The 23,322-nt window shown below is 44.2% G+C and overlaps 1 protein-coding gene across 1 annotated transcript in view; it reads right to left on the reverse strand.

Annotated features, from left to right (window-relative positions):
- The window catches only part of GPC4 (glypican 4), a 108,690-nt gene that overhangs the window by 36,987 nt on the left and 48,381 nt on the right, over positions 1 to 23,322 (reverse strand). The window lies entirely within an intron of this gene.

The following is a 23,322-nucleotide window of genomic DNA, read 5'->3' on the forward strand; positions in this document are numbered from 1 at the left end:
TGCTTCATTTCCACCCGTGAGGTTCCTGCAAAGGCCTAGGCATCATGTGTATCTGAAAAGTTTTACGAAACTAAAAACATAGAGGGGGGGCGGTGGCTGGCTGGCTCAATGGATAGAGCATGCGACTCTTGATCTCAGGGTTGAGTTCAAGCCCCACGTTGGGGGTAGAGTTTGCTTAAAGAAAAAAAGAAAAAAACTAAAAACATCCGTTCTGTTATGGGAAGGCGAAAATAATAAAGCCACCTACAAAAGACAAAAACTTTTGATTCAGGAACATTGCTACACTACAGGAAAATCGGTGCTGCCAATAAACATTATCGTTCAATATCAACCAAAGTCTTTTTTTTAATATATATAAACTATTCAAGATTCTATGAGGCATAAGTTTTTCTAGCTTTTCTGAGTTTACATTCCAAGAGGGGGTACCTTAAGGAAGAATGATTTCTAAAATACATGACAGCCGAAAACTGAGCAAATACACCAGCGGTAGTTATACTGAGAAGAAGCAGAGGGATAAGTGGATTTCAAGGGGTTGTCGACCAAGAGGAAATAATGCGAGTTCACACTGGATAATTTCAGGCTATGATAAGTCACAAAGGGTAATGGCAGGTGATCTTCAAACTTCAGGTTTTCTTGTCCGGCACCCTCTATGCAGTTGTTAGACACTGTGTGACCTTATGATACTGGGATGTGTAGCCACTCATCCCAATATAGACTAATGGCATCTGATAAATATAATCTTTATGTAGTGATGTAACCCTGAGAGTCAAGAGAAATGTCAAAGACGCCATCACTCCACAGCAGCTCAGACACACAGAGTATCTCCCCCCCCCCCCAAACCAACTAGGTTCTGCTTGTGGTTCGGACTGGACGGTGTGGAGGGCTTTTTATGTTTATTTATTTTATGAGAGAGGGAGAGAGCACACGTGCCGGTGAGGAGCAGAGAGAGATGGGGAGAGAGAGAATCCCAAGCAGTCTCTGCATCATCAGTGTGGAGCCCGATGTAGGGACCGTTTGTAACTCTGAGATCATGACCTCAGTCAAAAATCAAGAGTTGGACGCTTAACTGAATGAGCCACCCAGGTACCCCTGGAGGGCTTTTTTTTTTAAATAGACCCCAAAGTTCACCCACACCTTGTTCCTTTGGCCACAGAACAAAAATGTGCTTTGCAGAGACCATAGCTCTTCCTCCTAATGACCAAGAGATGCGGTGTCATTGAAAACTAAACCCAAACAGGTACCACCCCTTGAGTTGCTCCACAAATCGGTGTGATCGAATTTTTACAGAGGTTTACAAGGATTCACTGCCACTGTTCCTTCTGCTATTGCTGTCCATGTTCCATGTAAGATGAGGGGTCTGGAAAAAAAAATCAAGATCTCAGGAACTCAGGAACTGAGTATATTGAAGACATATGCACTTGTCAATGGTAAGTGTGTACAATAAATAAAGGGCCATAGAATGATGAGCAGATCAAACAAGTAACGGGAAATGAACCGGACCGTGAGCTGGCCATTGCTGCTTCTTGGCTGCGTGTGCTTAGAAGTTAAGTCTTCACCTAAGACAGATGCCAATGTGGCCTCGGGGAGGTGGGGGATTTCAGATAAAATGGAGTTAAGGAACTTAATTTGACTAAACTAGGACTGTCAACTGCACGTATGCAAACAATTACATGATCATATATATTCCTGATCATTCTTCCTTCCTGGCAATTAACAAGCAGGGAGAATGTTACTGCCACACAAAAAGGGGTGTGTGGTATTAAAAGACTATTTAATAGAGAAGGCGGAAGGGAAACAATCTTCAAACAGCTTCCTCATCCAGAAACTGCTAAAAGTTCCTTTTGGCATTTTTGAAACCCTTGGTCAACAGATAAATCTAACAAAAAATGTGTGTGTTGCAGGGGTGGGGGGGGGTTGTGTATAAGAGTTTAGAAGCTTAGATCTCATTAGTCGAAGAAGAAGGTTGCTAAGGCTCAGTTTTCTGCAAACACCTTTGTTACAACCAAAAACAAAACTCCCTCTTTGCTGGCTTAACAAGTTCACAGCAGGCCTTTGGTGCTGAGACACATAATTAACAGAGAGATACCCAGTGGTCTCCAGGTTTCAGGGTTGAGGATTTCCCCCCAATATAGTCCCAACGTGTGAAATAATATGAAGAACCCCAACTAGTACAGTACTTGCTGTGGTCGCATTAAATAATCCATCACACTTACACCCCACATAGAAAATTAATTGGAATGCTCAGAATGAGAACTTAAGACACGCAGGGCTATATAAATGAATTATAATAAGGGAGCAGCTACTCTTTAAGACTGTCACAGGCTAAAATTCATCACACGCTGGTTTTCAAATGCATGCAAAGAGTCCATTGGGGTATGCACTGCATTTCCGAGGCAAAACAATTCATGAGTTTGGAAAACAATCTATGTTCACCGAATCTTAACAGGGTTCACATATATAATAAACAAAGGGGCCACTTATTGGAGGCCATCAAAATAAGCTGCTAAGTCCAAGGAAAACTACTCCTTTTTCCCAGCCCCAATGCAAGCAGGCAGGCAAGCAAACACACACATACACACACACACACACACACACACACACACACACACACACACACACACACCCGAAGCCAGAAAATTCAAAGAGACAGCAGGAAAGAATAATTTTCTACATTTAGGAAGGTGCTAGACATTGAGGGGTTTAAACTGACCCACAGGAATTTTGCATTGAGGAGACACCTTTCAAAAATGGGTAACAGCAATGAAAGTTACCAGCAACCTGCTGAATGCACGCAGCACCGTTTCCACAGATACATGTATACACTGGCACATCTAAAAGGCCCAGAGTGGCCCATGTACTCTGCCCATTTCACAGCCACCAGGGGCCCTCAGCAGGACTTTACGGAGACCTGTCTACAACAGAACACTGCAATACATATTTGTTCTGGCAATACCTAATAAGGAGTCCACTTTCATTTTAGAGAGGTCTTTCCAGGAAGACTTGGTCTAACAGTAAAAGGCTTGCCTTGGGTCAAGGGTGACAACAGGATGGATACTTGGCTAATGCTCCTGCTGGCAAAGTGGTCTTGCCCTCTGTTGCAAAGCAGCCCCTCCAACAGGCCACTTATTCTGTCGGCATTTCTAAACAGCATTGCTTGAAAACGTAACGTGACGTTCTCGCCCAAAGCCCTGCCTGAGACACACGCAGTCCAACCCATACCTGGTGAATTAAATCCCAAGCTCAGTGCCATGACCAGTTTCTGCTGATGAGAAGTACGAGGAGGAAAAGGTGGGGGCAGTCTGGGTGCATTTGAAAACGGAATCAGAGCTCGACATTCTGGTCAGAACTTGACCGATGCATTTGATTTTTAAAACCTGCATACTTCTGGGGGCGCCTGGTCAGCTTAGTCGGAAGAGCATGCGACTCTTGATCTCTGGGTCCTCAGTCTGGGCCCCATGTTGGGCGGGGAGATTGCTTAAATAAATACTTTAAAAAAAATGCATATTTCTACTTTAAGTGCCCAAAATGGTTCCTATTAAAAACCAGAGCACACGTATTATTTCAGAGACGTCGTTTGTCTGAGACATTCCTAAAATGCTGTGTCTGGATGAGAAACGCCTTTTCTTTCTGGAGATCTCCTTTCTAAACCTGGTGATCCCTTTCTCATTTAAGAAAGACGGAGCAACGCTCTCCTTGGGCTGAGAGCCGAGCACAGGGACAACAAGATCCAGTATGGGGCAGGCAGACAGCCACTGCAGGGAGGGGGGAGTGCTGAGCACGTGCCTTTTTTTCAAAGGGCCCTGGGTATTTCTGATACATACAATTCCATAAGAATTTTTACTTGAGGGGCTCCTGAGTGGCCCAGTCGGTCCAACATCTGATTTCAGCTCAGGTCACGATCTTGCAGTTTGTGAGTTCGAGTCCTGTCAGTGCAGAGCCTGCTTTGGATCCTCTGTCTCCCTCCTCTCTGCCCCTCCCCAGCTGATGCTCTCTCGCTCTCTCTCGCTCTCTCCCAAAAAGGGATAAACATCTTTAAAAAAGAATACATTAAAAAAAGAATTATTACGTGAAAGGCTCAAGCAGTAGAACTACAGATGAGCTATGAATAGCTGTGAACCAGTTAATTGTAGTTTCCTCTCTTTCCCTAACTCAGCTTCCTCCGTCCATGACCCTTGGCTGCAGGTAGGGTTTTCTCCACGTATCTCTTCTGGTCCCTTAAAACTCCCCTGGCTGCTTTCGCTCCTTTCCTCTCCCCGTACTGTTCTTTGTTGCTCTACCCCGTATCTTCTGACTGCGCAGAATATGAACCTGAAGAGGGTTTTTGTTATATTTGTTGTACTTGTTTCGAGTTCCCTGTTCCTTCATTTAAAAAACAGGTAAGTTGAATGCTTTATGCTTTTCTAAGGAAGCACCTAAATTAAGTTGCTTTTTGTACACGGCCCTTGATTAGTTTTTTTCTTTGTGGGTCAGTGGCCTTCTAAAGAAAACAGGTCCCCTAGCCCTGTCCTTGGAGGCTCGGATGAGATTCAACGAAGCGTGCTTTTTAAAGCTTAACTCTATGTCATTAAAAACAAAACAAAACAAAAGAAATCACTCAAAAGAGCCAAACGTTTTTCAATCACACCAGCTCTATGTAATTTCTCTTTAGTCTTGATATCAATGCCTTAGTTTTCGAAGCTGAACAAAGACAATCACAATAAATTACTGCTCAGTCCTGCCGAGCATGTATTGGCTCCTTTTTGGAAGCGCTTCAAATCAATGGTTAAAGAAGTAGGCACTGCCCATGAGGCATCTAGCCCGTGCTTTAAGGGGACTCTGTGGCGAACAATCTGTGGAAGTGTGCTTTCTCGTTTTCCCTCATCGACCTTCCCCTCGCCAAAGGCTGGCTCTGACGTACAAACGGGGTGCGGCTCACGTCAGTGGATTTCGGCTGCTCCTACCCACCTTCCCGTAGAAAATGTTACACGTGGCGGTTAGTTCTCAGGCCAGCTCTCTGCTTATTTACTATCAACTTGACTATTTTTAGCTATATCTTACAACCACTTTCTAGGTCTTTCTCGGAAAATGCCTTTCGAAGTCCAACTAGATGCCAAGAAAACGTCTCTCCAATGCTCACGTATCCGGGCAGAACAGTGATAAAAGAATACCTGTAGTCACCACTCAGGTGTTAGCTTTCTGCACCTGCAGGAGATAAAGTGAGTCTCTCGTAATTAGTCCCCCAGAGTTCGAAAAGGAGGGAACAGCAGCCAGAAACCTTTAAGGGACACAGTGGCAGAGAACCCAGGCTTGCCTACACCAGCATGATTTGTAGGGCAGACATCCTCTGCACCCCAACGGATTTTACCAATAAAACAACCAAATGCTCTCGGTAAGTAACAGACACACAAATTGCACCCTAAGGGGAAGGGCTGGCCGCCTTGAGAAGAACAGACTGGAAGGCCCTTTGCAAACTGCAAATGTAAGAGACTAGATAATCTTACATTGGTCTTTCCTGCAGAAACCGAGTGCCTCGCTTGGGTTTTGATGAAAACTTAGCGCTTTACAAGGAGGGGTTTTTAGGAAGTGAATGTAAAAGGTTCCAAATATTTAACACTATTTGCACCTTTCATTCTGCGAGGCTAATGGTAGTCTAGGGATAAGAAGACTGATGTGGGGATTTCAGGAACTGGGTTTGAGTCTCAGCTGACATGATCCACTGTAGGCTCTTGGGAAGGCTCTTGAGCCTTAAAAAGCCCTTTGTAAACAAGGAAGCATTATGTCAATGTAAAAAGTGCCATGATCGGGGGACCTGGGTGGCTCAGTCGGTGGAGCATCTGACTTCTGCTCAGGTCATGATCTCGCAGTTCTTGAGTTTGAGCCCCACACTGGGCTCTCTGCTGTCAGCGTGGAGCCCACTTCAGAGCCTCCGTCCCCCTCTTTCTGCCCCTCCCCTGCTTGCGTTCTCTTTCAAAACTAAACTTTTTTTTTTAAGTGCAACAATGACACAGAAAGGAAGAACATCAATGATGCCCTGATAAGCCACCGAAGTTCTCCACGAAGAGACTTTTCTGACCACTTGTACTAGCTGAGGGACAGGGGCCAGGAGGGCAAGCATCCTGTCTCCTCTGGCTAGATCAGGAAAATTTCTTATTCCAGCCTGGATTTTAGGGGAGTGAAGATGGCCAGAAAGGAGGTATTGAATGGCATGCATAAGTGACGGTTTAGTGATGACAACGAAGCACAGACCTCCTAAGGGCCATCAAAAGCAAAGTCCTGGGAGCTAAAGGAGGCCTGATGATGAAATAAAATGTATCCCGGATGGGATCCCGGAAGAAAAGAAAACGATACTGGGGGAGAACTAAGGAAATCACACAAAAACTTGCAGGTGAAGGTTTAGAGCAGTAGTGATTTGATTTGATTTTGTCTTATTTTATTTTTATTTATTAATTTTTAACATGTATTCATTTTTGAGAGAAAAAGAGCATGAGCAGGGAAGGGGCAGAGAGAGGGAGACACAGAATCTGAAACAGGCTCCAGGCTCTGAGCGGTCAGCACAGAGCCCGACGTCGGCCTCGAACTCACAAGTTGTGAGATCCTGACCTGAGCCGAAGTCGGACGCTCAACCCACTGAGCCACCCAGGCGCCCCTATTTTATTATTTTTTTAACATATTTATTATTATCAAATAATAATATTATTATTAAATAATTATTTATTATTATTATTTTTGAGAGACAGAGACAGAGCACAAGTGGGGTGGGGCAGAGAGAGCAGACACAGACTCTGAAGCAGGCTCCAGGCTCTGAGCTGTCAGCACAGAGCCCGATGCAGGGGCTCGAACTCACGAACCGTGAGATCATGACCTGAGCCGAAGTCGGTCGCCCAACTGACTGAGCCACCCAGGCGCCCCAGGCTTATAGCAGTATTATTCATAGTAGCCAAATATCCATTGACGAGTGAACAAACAAAATGTGGTATATCCATATGATGGATCATTCAGCCGTAAGAAGGAAAGGTATGTGTTACTGCATGGCTGAATCTAAAGAAAATAAAATAAAAAAATGAAAATGAAAATGAAAATGAAATGAAATGAAATGAAATGAAATGAAATAAAATAAAAATAAAATTAAATAAAATTAAAATAAAATAAAACAAAAGCTAAATGAAAGAGCCAGTAACCAACGTCCACATACCGTAGGATCCCATTTATGTGAAATGTCCAGCATAGGCCAATTTACAGAGGCAGAAAGTGGATTCGTGGTTGTCTAGAGGAATGGGGAAGTAAGGGAAGGTTACAGCTAAAAGGCAGGGGATTTCTTTCTGGGATGATGAAAGTGTTCTAAAATTGATTTTGGTGATGAATCCACAATTCTGTGAGGGTATGAAAAGCCGTTGTACACTTTAAATGGGCGAATCATTTAGGATATGAACTATATTTCAATAAAAGGGTTAGTTAAAAAAAACTAAGGAAATCAGAAATCAGATAGGGACTACAGATAATAATACATCAACATTGGCTTATCAATTGTGACAATTTACCACCCTAATGTAAGATGTGAATTTCCTGTGCTATCACTATCCTCCCAACTTGTGTGAATCTGAAACTCTTCTAGGATAAACAAGTGTGTTGCTTCTTTTAAAAGCAAGCTTCAGTTCTCAAAGGGTGTGTATACGTATGGAGGGGCTTTCATCAGGTTTTTAAAAAATATATAAATACTTGGTATAACTTTACTAATGGGAGCTACATTAAGCTGTTATTTGCTGTAAGTAATTTTCCTAATCCCTCAATTGCTACTTTACTCTTTTTCTAATTTTGATTTGTCCCAAAAGTAAAAACAATTCCTTGCCATTGGTCTTAAGAGTTACCAAAACAGTTTCCATCTACTTTCTAGAGCTAAATTCACGTAGCCACAAAGTGAGCTAAAAAGCAGGTTGCTGGATAACCCCGGGGCCTCCACGCTACCTGAGAACCCCAGGAGGAATATGCAACGTTCTGCTTCTTGGGAACAAAGAAAGAAAATCTCTAAAGGTTTTTAATAATCCCAGGAGGGAGAGGGAACATATACATTAATCCAACCTCCCTTTGCGAGAAGGAATGGAACCGCGGCATAGGATATGCAGTGCACATGGAAAGCCTTAAGTCACTTGACCTAAGCCTTAATAATAAAGCACATCAATTATAGTCATTATGCAGATGTGGGATTTGAGATCACCTACCAATCAGTAGGAGAAATGCAGCTAGTTAGTATTTTGCACACCCGTGCCGAAACACTGCTCTGGAGGGCTTAAGACTGCCAATTATTTTTAGGCCCACTAATCCTGCAAGGTAGGCCAGAGAAGGCCAATCAGAAACACAGACATGTTGAAAATCAGTTGTATTAGGTTTTTCTAAGAATACCTTCCTGTGAGTGTAGTGGGAAGAGTTAGGGTTGCTGCTTTAAAGCTCCAGGCTTCATTCCCATGAGCTTGCAACAGCTTTCAAATCCACTCGAGAGAGAAATCAACAGGGTTTTTATTGCTCTTTAAATGATAAGCGAATTATGAACCAAAGTTTATGCCTGGCAACGTTAGAGCAGCCAGGGCACCTGCCTCTATTTTGCACATTTACAACCACTTTGTCCAAGGTCTAGGACCCAGCAGGAATACTACTGCTGGTGGGTATAACCCAAAACCCTTCAACAATTCGGAGGATCCAACGAAGAGTACCTAAGCAATCGGTGCAGATAAAGGCTCACAGGACTGTGGTGGAGACCTTTTGGGGGGTCGGCAAGGGGCAGGCTTCCCGGGCGTGTACCTGGGCAGCATCATTTCAGAGTTTCTCTCGAATCCCAATTTCTAATCTTCATTGGGCTCATAATTTAACCGAATGCCTGGAGATACGGGATTCCAAATGCCTACGTTATATATTCAGCTACAAGCAACAAAATAGCCTAGAGAGGAATACCATCTATTGGCTGGGACACTTTTGTCTCTGGTGCCCAACAGTTACTTCTGGCACCTGTGAACTCAAACCACGCATCGCAAGCCCTGGTAGAGGAAGACCCTGGTGGGGTCATCTCTAAGACAGCTCATCGGGTCAGGCTTGGAGGGCCACAGGGATTCTCAGGGTGGGGAGACGCTGGCCGCCAGCACCTTGCTTTTTCTCTGCACACACCTAGCGTGCACCGAGTCTTTTAAAAAAAAAAAATTTTTTTAACGTTTATTTATTTTTGAGACAGAGAGAGACAGAGCATGAACGGGGGAGGGGCAGAGAGAGAGGGAGACGCAGAATCTGAAACAGGCTCCAGGCTCTGAGCGGTCAGCACAGAGCCTGACGCGGGGCTTGAACTCACAGACCGCGAGATGGTGACCTGAGCCGAAGTCGGACGCTCAACCGACTGAGCCACCCAGGCGCCCCGCGTGCACCAAGTCTTAAGGGTTGCCCCTGTGAGCAGCCTCCGGCGGGCAGTCGCTTAAAACTAGAGAACAAGTGAATGAAGGACAGTATCCTCAGGAAAACAGGGCATGACTTTCCTTATTATTTCTAAATAATCTCTGAAGAAACCCCCAGGGACCTCGTTTTCAGATAACCTGCCAAAGCCACTTAGGTTTCACAGCAAGATCAGAAAGGGTGAGCGGTGAAGTCCCGAGTTTATCACAGGCGTGGAAGAAAATGCAGTTGGTGGGTGGGGAAGCTCACAGACACTTGCTCTAAGACAAACATCAATGCCTTTCACTTCAGATACATTTCATGGGTCGAGGGGGTCGTGAACGCTTTAAAAATTATCTTCGCTGTTTTCCTAATTGCTTTCAGCTGAGGTACCTAGGAACCCAAAACTCCTTAACTTCTTTTTACTCTGTCTCGCAGGATACACCTAAAATTCCTCTCCAAAATACCGTGTGAGACTAGGTTTTCAGTAAACCTGCTTTCTAGGAAAAGCATACCCCAAGAACAACATACTCATTAATCATGAGTCCTCCCAAAGATATTTTTTCCAAATGGCTATCTAGAAAGCATTTGCACTAAGTGATAGCAAAGTCGGCTGCTTCACATAAAGCAAATGATACTCTCACATCAGATTTCAAGCCACCCGAACCATTCTTTAAAACTCTAGCCAGGCATCAACGAAACGGCAAAGAGGAAAGAAACATTTGCATTTTCAATGCTTGTACTTCATTACGTCCCTCAAAATCCACTTCCACACGACTCTTGTTCAAGGTCTCAGTGAGTTACAGCTTACTCTAATACAGATCTGCATTGAAGGCCTCTTAATTAGAGTCCATTCCACGGAGACTAAGCTCCATGGACAGGAGCCACAGCTGAACAGGGGTTCATTGCTCTAACACGAGAGGAAAACTCCTGCACCTTAGCACAGGCATATGGAGAAGGGGCAGGGTCCCCCTGTGGCAAGGCTGAGTCTCTCCGACCCTCAAAACCAGCTCTTCTCCTCACCGTTATCGAGCCCCCTAAACACCCAGGCCTGCCACCTTTGGGGCATACACCCTAGAACGGATTCCTTTTTAGGGGGCTCTCTGCTATTTAGAAAACTTTTGCTAACGGTAAAGTTTTCAACATATACTTCCAGTTCTAGCTCATGTAACGGAGCTTGAAGTGGAATCTGTCTCGGTCCTAATTTTGCACAGAATGCCACTGTTCATGTCGCTATCCAGAGGATTATCTATCTGCACCCTTTGCTTCCTTCCTCGAAGTCAACTGGAACGAACAGTCCCACAATTCTGTGGTGATGCCAATCACTCCAAGGTTCCGGGGCTCGGTGAGCAAACTCACAAACAGCTTTTGGGAAGCAGATCATTTGCACTGGTTTCCCTTTGTCCACATAGATCTTTAGTTGCTTGAAGAGCACAAGGTCAGTCACTCGCCAAGCACAGAATTACTCTTATAGAAATGATGTTGCCTTTCCCAGAAGATGGAGTTTGCTGAAGTTTTCAGCGTTCCCACTCTTCATTACAGGTCCTCTCGGCTTACCTTTATAGGTGACGCACTCCGCGTCTGATTGGGATTTATCCAAATGGCAATCTATTAGCTCCTTGGCACCACTTGATCCCCCCCAATCTCACCTTTCAGAATCTTTCCTTTACGATCAGACCGGTTGATTAATTACATTTGATTTCTTCATTAGGATTAGAAAATCCAGTGTATTTATCACTTGAACTAGTTACTTCGATCGGTCCACCTCAAGAGATCATCTGGGAAGAGAACGCTGCCCCCAAATTTTCCCCAAGCCTAAATCTAAGAACCGTTCACGTTACCTAAACTAACCTTGGAACTGATTCAGCAACACACAAACACTAATGCAGTATTTACCAAGCGCCTCTTATGTGCCAGATGTCATCCATCAGTGCAGAAAATACAAAAGGCTTGGTCTCTACTCTCGAAAATTACAAGAGGCCCAGACACGGATTTTATTGTTGCTCTACATGCTTTTTCTTTCTCCCTCTTACTCTGTAATCTGAATTCCTCCAGCCTCTATCCCCTCAAATCTCCGAGGTCCTCTGATCTTCTCCTGGAACAACTCGAGTTCAAAAGACAGGAGAGCTTCTCACATTGGGGCTTCAAGAGATATGCTTTTGGAGGTGCCTCTGGACAAACTGGGGGAAAGAGTCACACCCTCAAATATCATTTATGTGCTGCCAGATACACTGGGTTCATTTTTTGAGTCATCCAAAACTACGGAAGATATGAGCTTGGACTCAAAGCAGAATCTCGTAACAAAGGAGATACGCAAACTCCTTGGGGACCTACTTCTGCTGCCTGTCTTGGTCAACAAAGCAAAATCCACAGAGCAAAAACGTCTCGCACAGATGCTTCTGAGTTAATTTGGCTTGACACATCGGGTCACTAAACATTCCCATTTATTTTAAAAACCTGCACCTCTCAGACGATGTCAGGGTTTTGATTTTTTAAAGTGTCGAACTCTGGGGGCACCTGGGTGGCTCAGTCGGTTGGGCGTCCGACTTCAGCTCAGGTCGCGATCTCACCGTTCGGGAGTTCGAGCCCCGCGTCGGTCTCTGCGCTGACAGAGCCCGGAGCCTGCTTCAGAGTCTGTGTCTCCCTCTCTCTCTGCCCCTCCCCTGCTCATGATCTCCCTCAAAAATAAACAAACACTGAAAAAACTAAATAAATAGAGTATTAAACTCCGGTCACTTGAGGATGAGCTGCCCTAAACTTATGTTGCAACAGACAATCACTCCCTGGCATGGCTCCATACCATTTTTTGCAACTGAGGTCCCAGGAGAGGAGTTTTTGTGCCTTCGAGTGACCGTAACGACAAACCGCCAAGGACTTGAGGTACTACAGAGCTCCTCTCTGCCCCACTAGGAATAATCCCTGTTTGTTCTGGGCTCAGAAACTCTGATAAAAAGGTGCTTGAAACGAAATGTAAGGTGCCATGCCGACTGCGTTCCACTTTACTCTCATTCCTTAAGGATCACACGGAGGGAAAAGTAAAGGCAGATCCTGGGCACTGCACTGAAGTATTAATGGGACTATTTATTTATGACACGAAAAGACTGACTTCCTTGCGGAAGAAGATGGAAGAGTGACCGCTGCTTTGCCGGCAGGTGACGAGGAAAAGAAAGAAACCAGTCATTTGCTTTGCATTCAAGTCTCCACAGGCCCTATTCAATTTTCAATTCCTGACCATCCTCAGATACAGGCCTGCCAGATAAGAGGCCTCACTCATAGTTACCCCGGGGCCACGTAGATGTGAATGTTCCAGAAAAAAAACTAGTGCACTGGAGGCGGCCTGGACCTCATTACTGCAGAACTATCAGATAACCAAGAATGAAGGGCTGCCCGTTACCATTTTTGCTTTGGGTGGGGATGAAAGGAAAGAGGCCATTCTAGTTTGAGCCTCTAAGAAATGCAAGTTGCTGTCACAGGGCTGACACTGGAGTCACCGTAGAAGGGTGCTGTCCCAGGACCTAAGTAAGGGACGCAGCAGGGCTCTGGAAGCCTGGCCGAGAGTCAAGCTTGAGACGTATGTGTCAGCTTGCTCTGGGCCAGAGCAACTCGCCAAGTGGGTGCCTGTTTCCTCATTTCAATATCCGACTTGCCTTCCACACATCTTTCGGACCATGGGTCAACTGCTTGCTTGTAAAGCAATTACTGTAGTCAAATCTCAGCTCCCCAGGAAGTTCCAATCACTCCTTCGGTCCCAGGATGTGACCCACCATCACGGCCACAGGAGTGAGAGAGAAAAACTGGAAGAGCATTGGGTGAGGAAGAAAGACCAGGAAGATAGCGCGGAACCCAAGGCTGAGTAGAGGCGATCTGGCGCGAGGGCCTCAGGCCCCATGGTAACTCTCATCGGGCAGAGGGACGCGTTTTCCTCTCTCGTTTCTGTTACACAGAGCCTGCAGATGGCACACCATTACCATGGCAATTACTGGCTGTCATTATGAAAAGTCTTTGATGTGATCGCAAAAATTATTAAAATGGCCCTTCTTAGAAAAAGAAGGGCGATAAACATAGCCTCCTTTGTAAAATCCAAGAAGCAGTTTCATACCAGGACTTTGCGCCAGAAAAGAGGTTGTCAGTGTAATATACCTGTTTCCAGCTTCTCCCCTTCAAGATGTCTTCTCCCACGTGGAGAACAAATAATGGTATGTGGTTCATGATCTTTTTTTTTTTTTTAATTTTTTTTTTAACGTTTATTTATTTTTGAGACAGAGACAGAGCATGAACGGGGGAGGGTCAGAGATAGAAGGAGACACAGAATCGGAAGCAGGCTCCAGGCTCTGAGCCATTAGCCCAGAGCCTGACGCGGGGCTCGAACTCACGGACCGCGAGATCGTGACCTGGCTGAAGTCGGACGCTTAACCGACTGAGCCACCCAGGTGCCCCATTCATGATCTATCTTAAGAGTATACTGACAGGTACCTCAAAGGAAAATACAAAAGTAAACTTCTCCTTGTGGACACACATGTATTTGCACAAGCTCCCAGTTTTTCCTCACCCCACAGTAACCAATGAGATCATTATCAGGGGCGCCTGGGTGGCTCAGTCGGTCGAGCGTCCAACTCTCCATTTCAGCTCAGGTCATGAGCTCTCAGTCATGGGATCAAGCCCTGGATGGGGCTCTGTGCTGAGTGTGGAGCCTGCTTGGGATTCTCTTTCCCTCTGCCCCTCTCCCCCATCATGCTCGCTCGCTCGCTCTAACAAATAAACTTAAAGAAAAGATCATTTTGAAAACGGCCACATGGTGCCTGGCTGGCTCAGTGAAGCATACGATTCTCGATCTCGGAGTTGTGGGTTTGAGCCCCACGATGGGTGTAGAGATTACTTAAGAAAATAAAACAAATAAAACTAAAAACGGGAGATGCCTGGGGGGGCTCAGTCGGTTAAGCTTCCGACTTCAGCCCGGGTCATGATCTCACAGTTCTCGAGTTCAAGCCCCGCGTCGGGCTCTGTGCTGACAGCTCGGAACCTGGAGGTGCTTCGGATTCTGTGTCTCCCTCTCTCAAAAATAAATAATAAACATTAAAATAAAAATAGATAGATAGATAAATAGATAAATAAATACATAAAACGGTCTTCGAGGATGAGAACAAATGATAACTCACATTAAATGTCGGTCTTGGTTTAAACAGAACATGTGGCAGTGCTGTACTTATCTGCTGGAATTAGTAAATACCGTAATGTACTTAAATGGGTATCGGTAACCAGAAACATGAAAGAAAAGAGAAGAGCTCACTTTGTTCTCTGTCTCTCATAGGATCACAAACCGTGCAAGGTCACATTTTCTTTTCTTAATCCACCTAATCTTAGGTTTAAACTGAGTCGAGACAGCATAATCCCAAGTATATCCAATGTTACAGGGGCACATCCATGACCACAGTGCACGATTTTAAATCATATTCTGGAAATGAGCTTCAATGTGGGGGGAACGGGGCCATTTCGAAAGCTTAAGTGAGTAAATGTCCAGCATCATAAACCCGTCTTTTTTTTAATAATTTTTGTTAATGTTTATTTATTTCTGAGACAGACACAGAGCATGAGCAGGGGAGGAACAGAAAGAGAGAGAGAGAGAGAGAGAGAGAGAGAGAGAGAGAGAGAGAGAACCCAAAGCAGGCTCCAGGCTCCGAGCTGTCAGCACAGAGCCCGACGCGGGGCTCAAACTCACAAACCGTGAGATCATGACCTGAGCCGAAGTCAGTCGCTCAACCGACTGAGCCACCCAGGCGCCCCATAAGCCCTTCTTTTTGCAAATGAGAGGCCTAAATTATAATGCCTCCGACCAGGCTAACAGGGAAAAATACTCTTGCTTTTGTTCATGGGTATTTCTAACATATGATCCCAGCCCAATATAAAGACACCAACTAACCTAACTCAAGTGTTTCCACTGTGACAAATTCAATCCTATAACAATGATACTACCACAATGAAATAAACTTGGAGAAGAACCACAGTTCAATCTCAAGTTTCACACACATGTTTGAGGAGGTGTTTGGCGGCACAAGCCTGGGCGTTCATTTGGCCTAATGACCAGGTAGGTATGGGTTAAGTGTGGGGCATATTCACAAAAAGGCGTGGTTTCATTATCGCGAGATGAGCTTTCATGATTTCATGATCTGAGCAAACAGAAACACAAATTATGCCAGAGATTATGAAATGTGCCTGTATTTAAAAAAAAAAAAGTCACGACGCATTTTGCTTATTGGTGAAAACTTTTATGATAGCATTAACAAATCTGGTAGCCCTGGGAGAGCAGACAGAAGCCAAGCTTCTTTTTCAGTACAAACCAAATGAAGAAAGCCACAACAAGGAGGCCACTCAACAAACAAAGGGAAAAGAAAAGCTTACCACACACATTACTTGCTCTGAGTCTCTGAGGCAGGCAGGCAGGCAGGCTCCATGTGACGAGGAAAGCGTAAGGACTTTTGAGTTCAACGGGCCTGAATTTGAACTCAAGTCTGTGCAACTTTGGGTCAGTCTCTTCACTTCAGAAACGACTTCACCTTCTCGAAATTCGGGGCAAAACCAGAACCTACCTAACAGAATCACTGGAAGCATGAAATGTATATGGTGCTTCACAGAAGAGTAGCTACCATGATAAATACTGACATCGGAAGATACTATACAGGGGGCACCTGGGTGGCTCCGCTGGTTGAGCGTCCGACTTTGGCTCAGGTCATGATCTCAGTGTTCGTGAGTTCAAGCCTCACATGGGGCTCACTGCTGTTAGCACAGAGCCTGCTTCAGATCCTCTGTCCCCCTCTCTTCCTGCCCCTCCCCCACTCATCTCTCTGTCTCTCTCTCTCTCTCTCAATAATAAATAAAACATTAAAAAATAAAAAGAAGATACTATATATTCCTCAGAAGGGGGTCAGCTGGAAGCTTCCTTTAATCGATGGAAGGGTGTTGTTTGTTGGTTACTGTTACTACTACTGCTCCTCATCTCAGGTAGCAAAATAAAGGTTGAGTCGTATGAAGCTGCCATTGTTCTAGGTCAAAGGATCAAATACCAGCAACGTTTATATAGCCCGTCCTAATTATTTTGAGGCATCAACTTTCTATCAACATCCAAATATTTCTACATACAAAGATCGTTCGCGTTCTAGAATTGCTGCACTCGTGAATACAATTCGGAAGAGTGACATAAGACACTCCTATTTACTTACTTAAATATGCGTCTTACTTTTTTAAAAAAAATGTATGTGCCTGGAGTGTGCAGTATGTCGCTGCACTGCCCTGACAAAACGATCATTTCCTCTCTCGTGGCCAATCATTTTGCTGAGACAACACTGTCTACCACAGAAAGGTGGATGATTCAGAAATTTAGAATGTCGAAGGATAAACATATGTCAAAGAAAAACCAAAAAAGAAAAGAAAAAAGGAGAAAAAAAAAAACCCAGCGAACCCACCCTGAGATGAAGGGAGTTTGTTCCCTGTCACATCAAAGGAAGGGAGAACAAAGATGGAAATGACAGCTCCCTGCACAATTGTGATGCATTCAAGTGCTGATTTTTTTGATGTTTCTGATGAGAGTATATTGACCTCAGATCGTCTGTCACTTTAGCACCTGATCACCTCCTTATGATCTATTTCTTAAATATTTCTGTCAAATACATCTTCCCCTACTAGGTTTTAGACGGGTACCATAGATTTCCCTCCATTATCCCCTTACAATTATGCAGAAGATTCACAGACATGAATAAGAAAAAGAAAATTCATCAACATAACGCTTAACCTGCCAAGATGTGTAGGCAAGGTTTGGAGATGAAAAATGAGGGCTTCCTGAACAAGTGTTTCTGGAAGAGTGTGTGGGAGGAGTGTGCAGGGAGGGAGGGAGGAACAGGTGCTCCCTGGCCTTGGTCCTGAGCAGTATATAGGACTCAGGGCACCAAGTAACTGGTTAAACACGTAACGGTGATCACAGCACTATTAAATTCCACAGCGTGATAAGAGAGGAAAAGAAAAGTTCCAAACCCATTAAATGTGTTTTTCCTATTTTTGGCTAAGAAGCTATGGCAAAACCAGGCATTTTGAGGGAGAAAGAAAGAGTTTGAAAAGTAAACAACATGCAAGACGCCTGGAGACTGGTTTAAAAATAGACAGAAAAACAAACCTTACCTATTGTTACTTCAGAGTAAGTGCTCCCAAGTACTTATGAGTTCGAGAGGGCTGCAGAGAGAAGAGAAGCTTTAGTGTGGATAAAAAGCAGAGTGAAAAGAAGTGAAGGTATCTTTGATGAGATAAAGAGCTAGTCGAGACACAGAATAGAGAAAAGCCCATAAGGCACTGCAGGCTGGACACAAAATAACCACCCGGCAGGAGCAGCTTGCGAGAGACTGCAAAGCCAACCGAGTAAGAGGCTCTTTTCGTTCTATCAAAGGGAGGAAGCCATGTAGAGCATCCACGGGCCCACTTAATCACAGTCACAGGACTGAAAAAGGAGAAGGTTGATGGACTGAATGAACTCTTTGTCTTCTAAAGAGATTCGCATTCCCGAACCCGAATGCTGAACTGGGCAGGTCAGAGGTACTAGATCAAATAGCGGTAAACATGGTGGTCTGCGTGCAATCAACAAACCAGGAATAGATAAACCACGGTGACCAGATGGTACCCACCAGCCAGTTGTGAAACTGTTTTGGCCAACATGTGTAGGCCATCTTTACAAACAGCGACTGGGCCCGAGAGGCTGGTGCTTGTCAATGTGATTCCTATTCAGAGGAAGGGCTCCAGAAGGGACCCTGTGAAGTAGAAACCCGTAAGACTCATTTCCATATCAAGTGGGCTGGCAAACTTTACAATAAAGGTGAAATCGTGGCACGTTTACAAAAAGAAAGCCTATGAGGGAAGAGAAAGTCAAATATTTTGGCAAAGGAGACAGATCATGTTCATCTAATAAACCAGAGCTCAGGGAAAAATATGCGGTTCAATGAAGGGGACCCTGAAGATCAAATGTATAGGCGTGCTAAAAACACAACAGAAAACATTACCCTGTATCTATGCGGCTATGTACTGGCATTGACTCTTCAAAGATACAAAGGAGATAAGCAAAATTCAGAAGTTAGATAAAAAGATTGGGGCAATTATTTAAGGGATGTGGGAGAGACAACAGAAAATAAAGGTTCAATGTGGAAAGATGGCAATGCTATTTCTTTCAATCAAGCATATGGAGAGGCTTTAAAAGTGTTCTTTTTATAGTCTCCTGATATACTGAATTTATTCGATAAGCAATCCTAGAAGTATAGCAATGGATCACTTACACATTGGTTCAACTTTTGGAACAACCCAATAAGCAAGGGAAGACTTGGTCTAACAAAAAGAAAAAAAAGGGGGGGGAGGAGAATAAGAAAAAAAAACATTCAAAGTAAGTGAAATTTACTGTAAAATATTGGAGCCATCCTCTGAGACACATTTTGCACACAAATATCCCAGTTGCCTATTTAACCAACTCTGCTGTCTAATTTCTAGACAGTCAGTTCTGGCCTGGGTTAAAAAGGGCCCTGAGGACCGCATTAGCCCACCATTTCTTAAACGATTTTCACAATGATGACCCTGGGTCTGCCTTAATTGATTACGGTTTTTAATCTTCTGTTTCATAAGGCAAGGGAATAAATATTCCAGAAATATTTTCACCGAAATGTTTAGAACATTTTTCTAAGAACGTTGATATGTGAAAGGGTAATTATCTGGAAAAATCTCTTACTCAAAATATTTCCTTTTCAGATGAAGCAAGATAGCGAAGCTATTATTTTAAAGCCACAAGCGGTAAGGTCAACAGTCGGTACAGGACCCAACTCAAGAGCTTCACAAAAGTTCTACGTGTATTCAGAGAGCAGATCAACAGGGTGACTTATTAAGGAAAATTCGCTTGTTTTTGTATATATTTAGATACTTTGAATTTGTGTTCCAAAAAAGAACATTCATTTCCTTTCCACCTGACTGTGGTGTCCTTGCCAGAGACACAACTTGACCAGAGAACTGACCCATGGCGGCAAGGCTATTTTTCCTTTCAAAAGACATCCAGCAACAGATTCATGTTACCAAAAACGTTAATCCCAGAAGACTCAGAAGAGAGGACTTAAGTCAATATGAAAATAAGGTTGATTTCTTCGAATGGGCTTATTTAATTCTTCAAACATGTCCGTTCCCATTTGGGAAGAGAGCCTCTACTCATTGCACTCCACACCATTCTTTATTCCTCTCAAGACAACTTGGGCTTAGTGAAGGAAAAAGATCCAAAATATCCAAGGAGCAAACAAACAAAAATAAGATGCTTACGTAAAGCCAACTCTCAAACCACGTGCCTTAGGACAAGTCACTGTGCACACCAGAAAAGCACCATTTCTGGTCTTTGTTAAGAGAATGTATTAAGTGTGGGGCGCCTGGGCGGCTCACTGGGTCGAGCGTACGACTTCAGCTCAGGTCATGATCTCGCAGTGAGTCTGAGCACCGCACTGGGCTCTGCGCTGACATTTGGGATTCTTTCTCCCCCTCTCTCTGCCTGTCCCCGACTCCCGTGCGGGCACTCTCTCTTTCTCTGTCTCTGTCTCTCTCTCAAAAGTAAATAAACATTTAACTTAAAAAAAAAAAAAAAACAGAATGTATTAAGTGCTCCAGGGAAATGAAACGTAACAAACCCTGTGTAACAACATGGAAGGCCAACCTAAGAATGCTTTCTGGAAAACAAAATTGCAGAAGCTCTCTCATTCCTTCTCCTTTCTATCAGAGTACCCAAATGCAAAAGTTACTCATCTCTCATGGCAAAGAAAAAGGGACAAGGCAGGATTCTGAGTAAGGAAAAGACTCCCACACAAATCAAATGCAATAATGGAAACAAAGACACTGGGGGGAAAAATTGGACAGAGAAAGGGCAGGGGCAAACGGTGGCTGGCTCTTCGTCATCCTGAAAATGCCAGTGTACCAAATATCACATGCCGGATCTGTACCCTACATAGAACACAGTACAAATGTTCTACGTTTGAAGGAACAAAACGAAGAATGGTTCTACAATTTTAAATAGCCCTGGTCCGGAGACTGAACTTTGCTATAAACCCCTCGTTGCTCCCAGTCTCTCGCAGGGCATTTTATAAATGAACATGTGTGTGGTCATAGATGGCACTCAGCACTGATATTTGGAGATCATTTCTTTAGAACAACGGCCTCTTAACATTTCCTACTTCTTAGCAGGAACGGACGCTAAAAGCACCAGAGTCCTGCCTTGCTAAAGAAGGGATGAAAAGCTTACAATATTGCCAGCATTTCTGAGAGAAACAAACCTCCTCTGTGAGGGCTGTCCTGAAAACAGCCCTCTGTGATGGCTCACACAATCTTTATTTCATGAAAACCTACACAATGATGACTTTTCAGCAAAAGCTTGTCAACTCGTTCTTTCCTCTCGGGAGAGCCGAGTGGGTGCTGCTGTGGCCCCCAGACCCCCTCAAGCTCCTGCCACCGCCCAGCTGTCTCCCACTACAAAAAACAGGTAAGTCAAGTCAGGATAGCCTGGGCGAAGAGCAGGAAGGGGGAGGCGATGATGTTCCTTTTGCTAAGACAAATGGTGATGATGGTTTGCTTTTCTGACGGAGAGCTGGGAAGGCCATGGCCGAGAGGTCAAGAGGTGCCTGGGTGAGTGTGGTCAACACTACGGGTTCAGTAATAGGAATCAACCATAGGCGCGCGCCCTCCTCCGGCGAGCAGAGAAATGATGTTTCTTTCTAAACGCACAGCACCGCTACAGACTGAATGTTTCTGTCACTCCCACTTTGAGATGCTGAAACCTAACACGGGATGGTATTTGGAGGTGGTATAATTAGGTCACGAGGGTGGAGCCCCCATGAATGAGATCAGTGCCCTTATAAAAGGAACCCCAGGGGCCCTCACAGCGGACAATCAACGGGCACCTTAATCTTGGACTTCGCAGCCGCTGGGACCGTGAGAAGTAACACTTCCGTTGTTTAAGCCACACGGTCTCTAGAATTTTGTTATAGCGGCACAAATGGACTAGGACAAGCTAGCTTTTACTCTCCCACTTCCCCAAATATCCTCAAGCCTTTTATTATAAACATATGCCACTTACCCACTCCTCACCTCCCAACACTGCCCGCACTCTCTGGAGGATGGAAAACAGTGAAATAAGGCCACATGTTAAGCAAAGGCTATCAGAGTTTCCAACCACTGAGAACTGGAAGGAACCCATGACCTTGAGATCTGATTCCCTCAGTCTACGGAGGAGGAGATGAAGTTCCCTGCAAATGTGGGTGGAATTGTCCAAGGCGGCACAGTACTAAATTATTTGGGCTCCTGCCATCCAGTTTGGGATTTTTGTGTCCCTTATCAGTCAGGTGAACCCAGATATTAGCAGTTAGGGAAAAGCAAATGGGAAATTCACGAGTCCAACATGGTGCTAGACACATTGCTTGCGCCCACCCCCCGCCGCCAACTGGTTTTTAGTATCTTCCCCAAACTATTCTTTAATCAAGATGTAATTCACATACCATGCAATTCACGCTTTTAAAGCGTACAGTTCATTCGGTTTTAGTTTATTTGCAGAGTTGTGCAATCACTACCATCTAACTCCAGAACTTTCTCCATTTATCAGTTGATGAACATTTAGGTTGTTTTCACCTTTTGCCAACTGTGAATAATACCACTACCAACGTACTTAAATTATATTATTTGCCTTTTATTTTGATATTGGATATAGACATTGACAGGAAACCCTCCTGGCAACACTAAAATCTTCGTAATCTCCAAACTTACAGTTTTGTCTTTTTTTCTTTTTTCGTCTTTTTTTCCCCTTTTTTTTTTTTGTTTTGTTTTGCTCAAAGGGTTTCAAATTCTCTTAGGCATGTACATACCTAGGGGTGGAAATGCTGGGTCACGTAGGCCAAAAAGTCTACGCTGCACTTTTCGAGAATCTGCCACCCATAGACATTTTGGAGTTAAGTATTCCATCTGGACTGGCCTCAGATAGAAGCTTAACACAAGTTATTGGTCTCCACAAGCTGGCTGCTCTGGCCACCAGAAACAACAATGACATTTAAATTGGGAGTGATGACCAAAACAAAACAGACTCCAAAACATGGGTTTTAATCCCTCAAATAAGAAAACACACTTAAATTTAGTCACTACTTCCTGTTTTCATCCAAAAACTTAGACAAGGCATTCTGAACTTCAAATACACACGCACAATTGTAAAAGTAGCACAAAACAGTAAGAATCATATACACCACTTTTCTTTAATAACTCCCATATGAATTACATCTTTCAGAAATTGTGAAAGGAATACCTCACTGTCTGGATCAGAACACAACAAATGATCTCAAAGAGATCTAGAGATGAATGCTGTTGAAAATCTAAGAATATCCACTGTTCCTAATGCAGCTAAAAACTGTGCTTTCTAGAGTAACTAAGATGTTTAAGACAGTCTCATTCTGCACTGATTAAGAGACCCTAGGGGCACCTGGGTGGCTCAGTCAGTTAAGTGTCCGACTTCAGCTCACGTCATGATCTCACGGTTCCTGGGTTCGAGCCCCACGTCAGGCTCTGTGCTGACAGCTCAGAACCTGGAGCTGCTTCGGATTCTGTGTCTCCCTCTCTCTGTCGCTCGCTCGCTCTCTCTCTCTCAAAAATAAACATTAGGGCGCCTGGGTGGCTCAGTCAGTTAAGCTTCTGACTTCGGCTCAGGTCATGATCTCACAGTGCATGAGTTTGAGCCCCACATAAGGCTCTGTACTGACAGCCCAGAGCCTGGAGCCTGCATCAGATTCTATGTCTCCCTCTCTGCCCCTCCCCTGCTCGCACGTGCTCTCGCTCTCTCTTAAAAATAAATTAAAAACATTTAAAAATAAACAAACATTAAAAAAAATTTTTTTTAAAAAGAGACCCTAC

Source organism: Acinonyx jubatus, chromosome X, assembly GCF_027475565.1.
Source record: "Acinonyx jubatus isolate Ajub_Pintada_27869175 chromosome X, VMU_Ajub_asm_v1.0, whole genome shotgun sequence".
NCBI lineage: Eukaryota > Metazoa > Chordata > Mammalia > Carnivora > Felidae > Acinonyx > Acinonyx jubatus.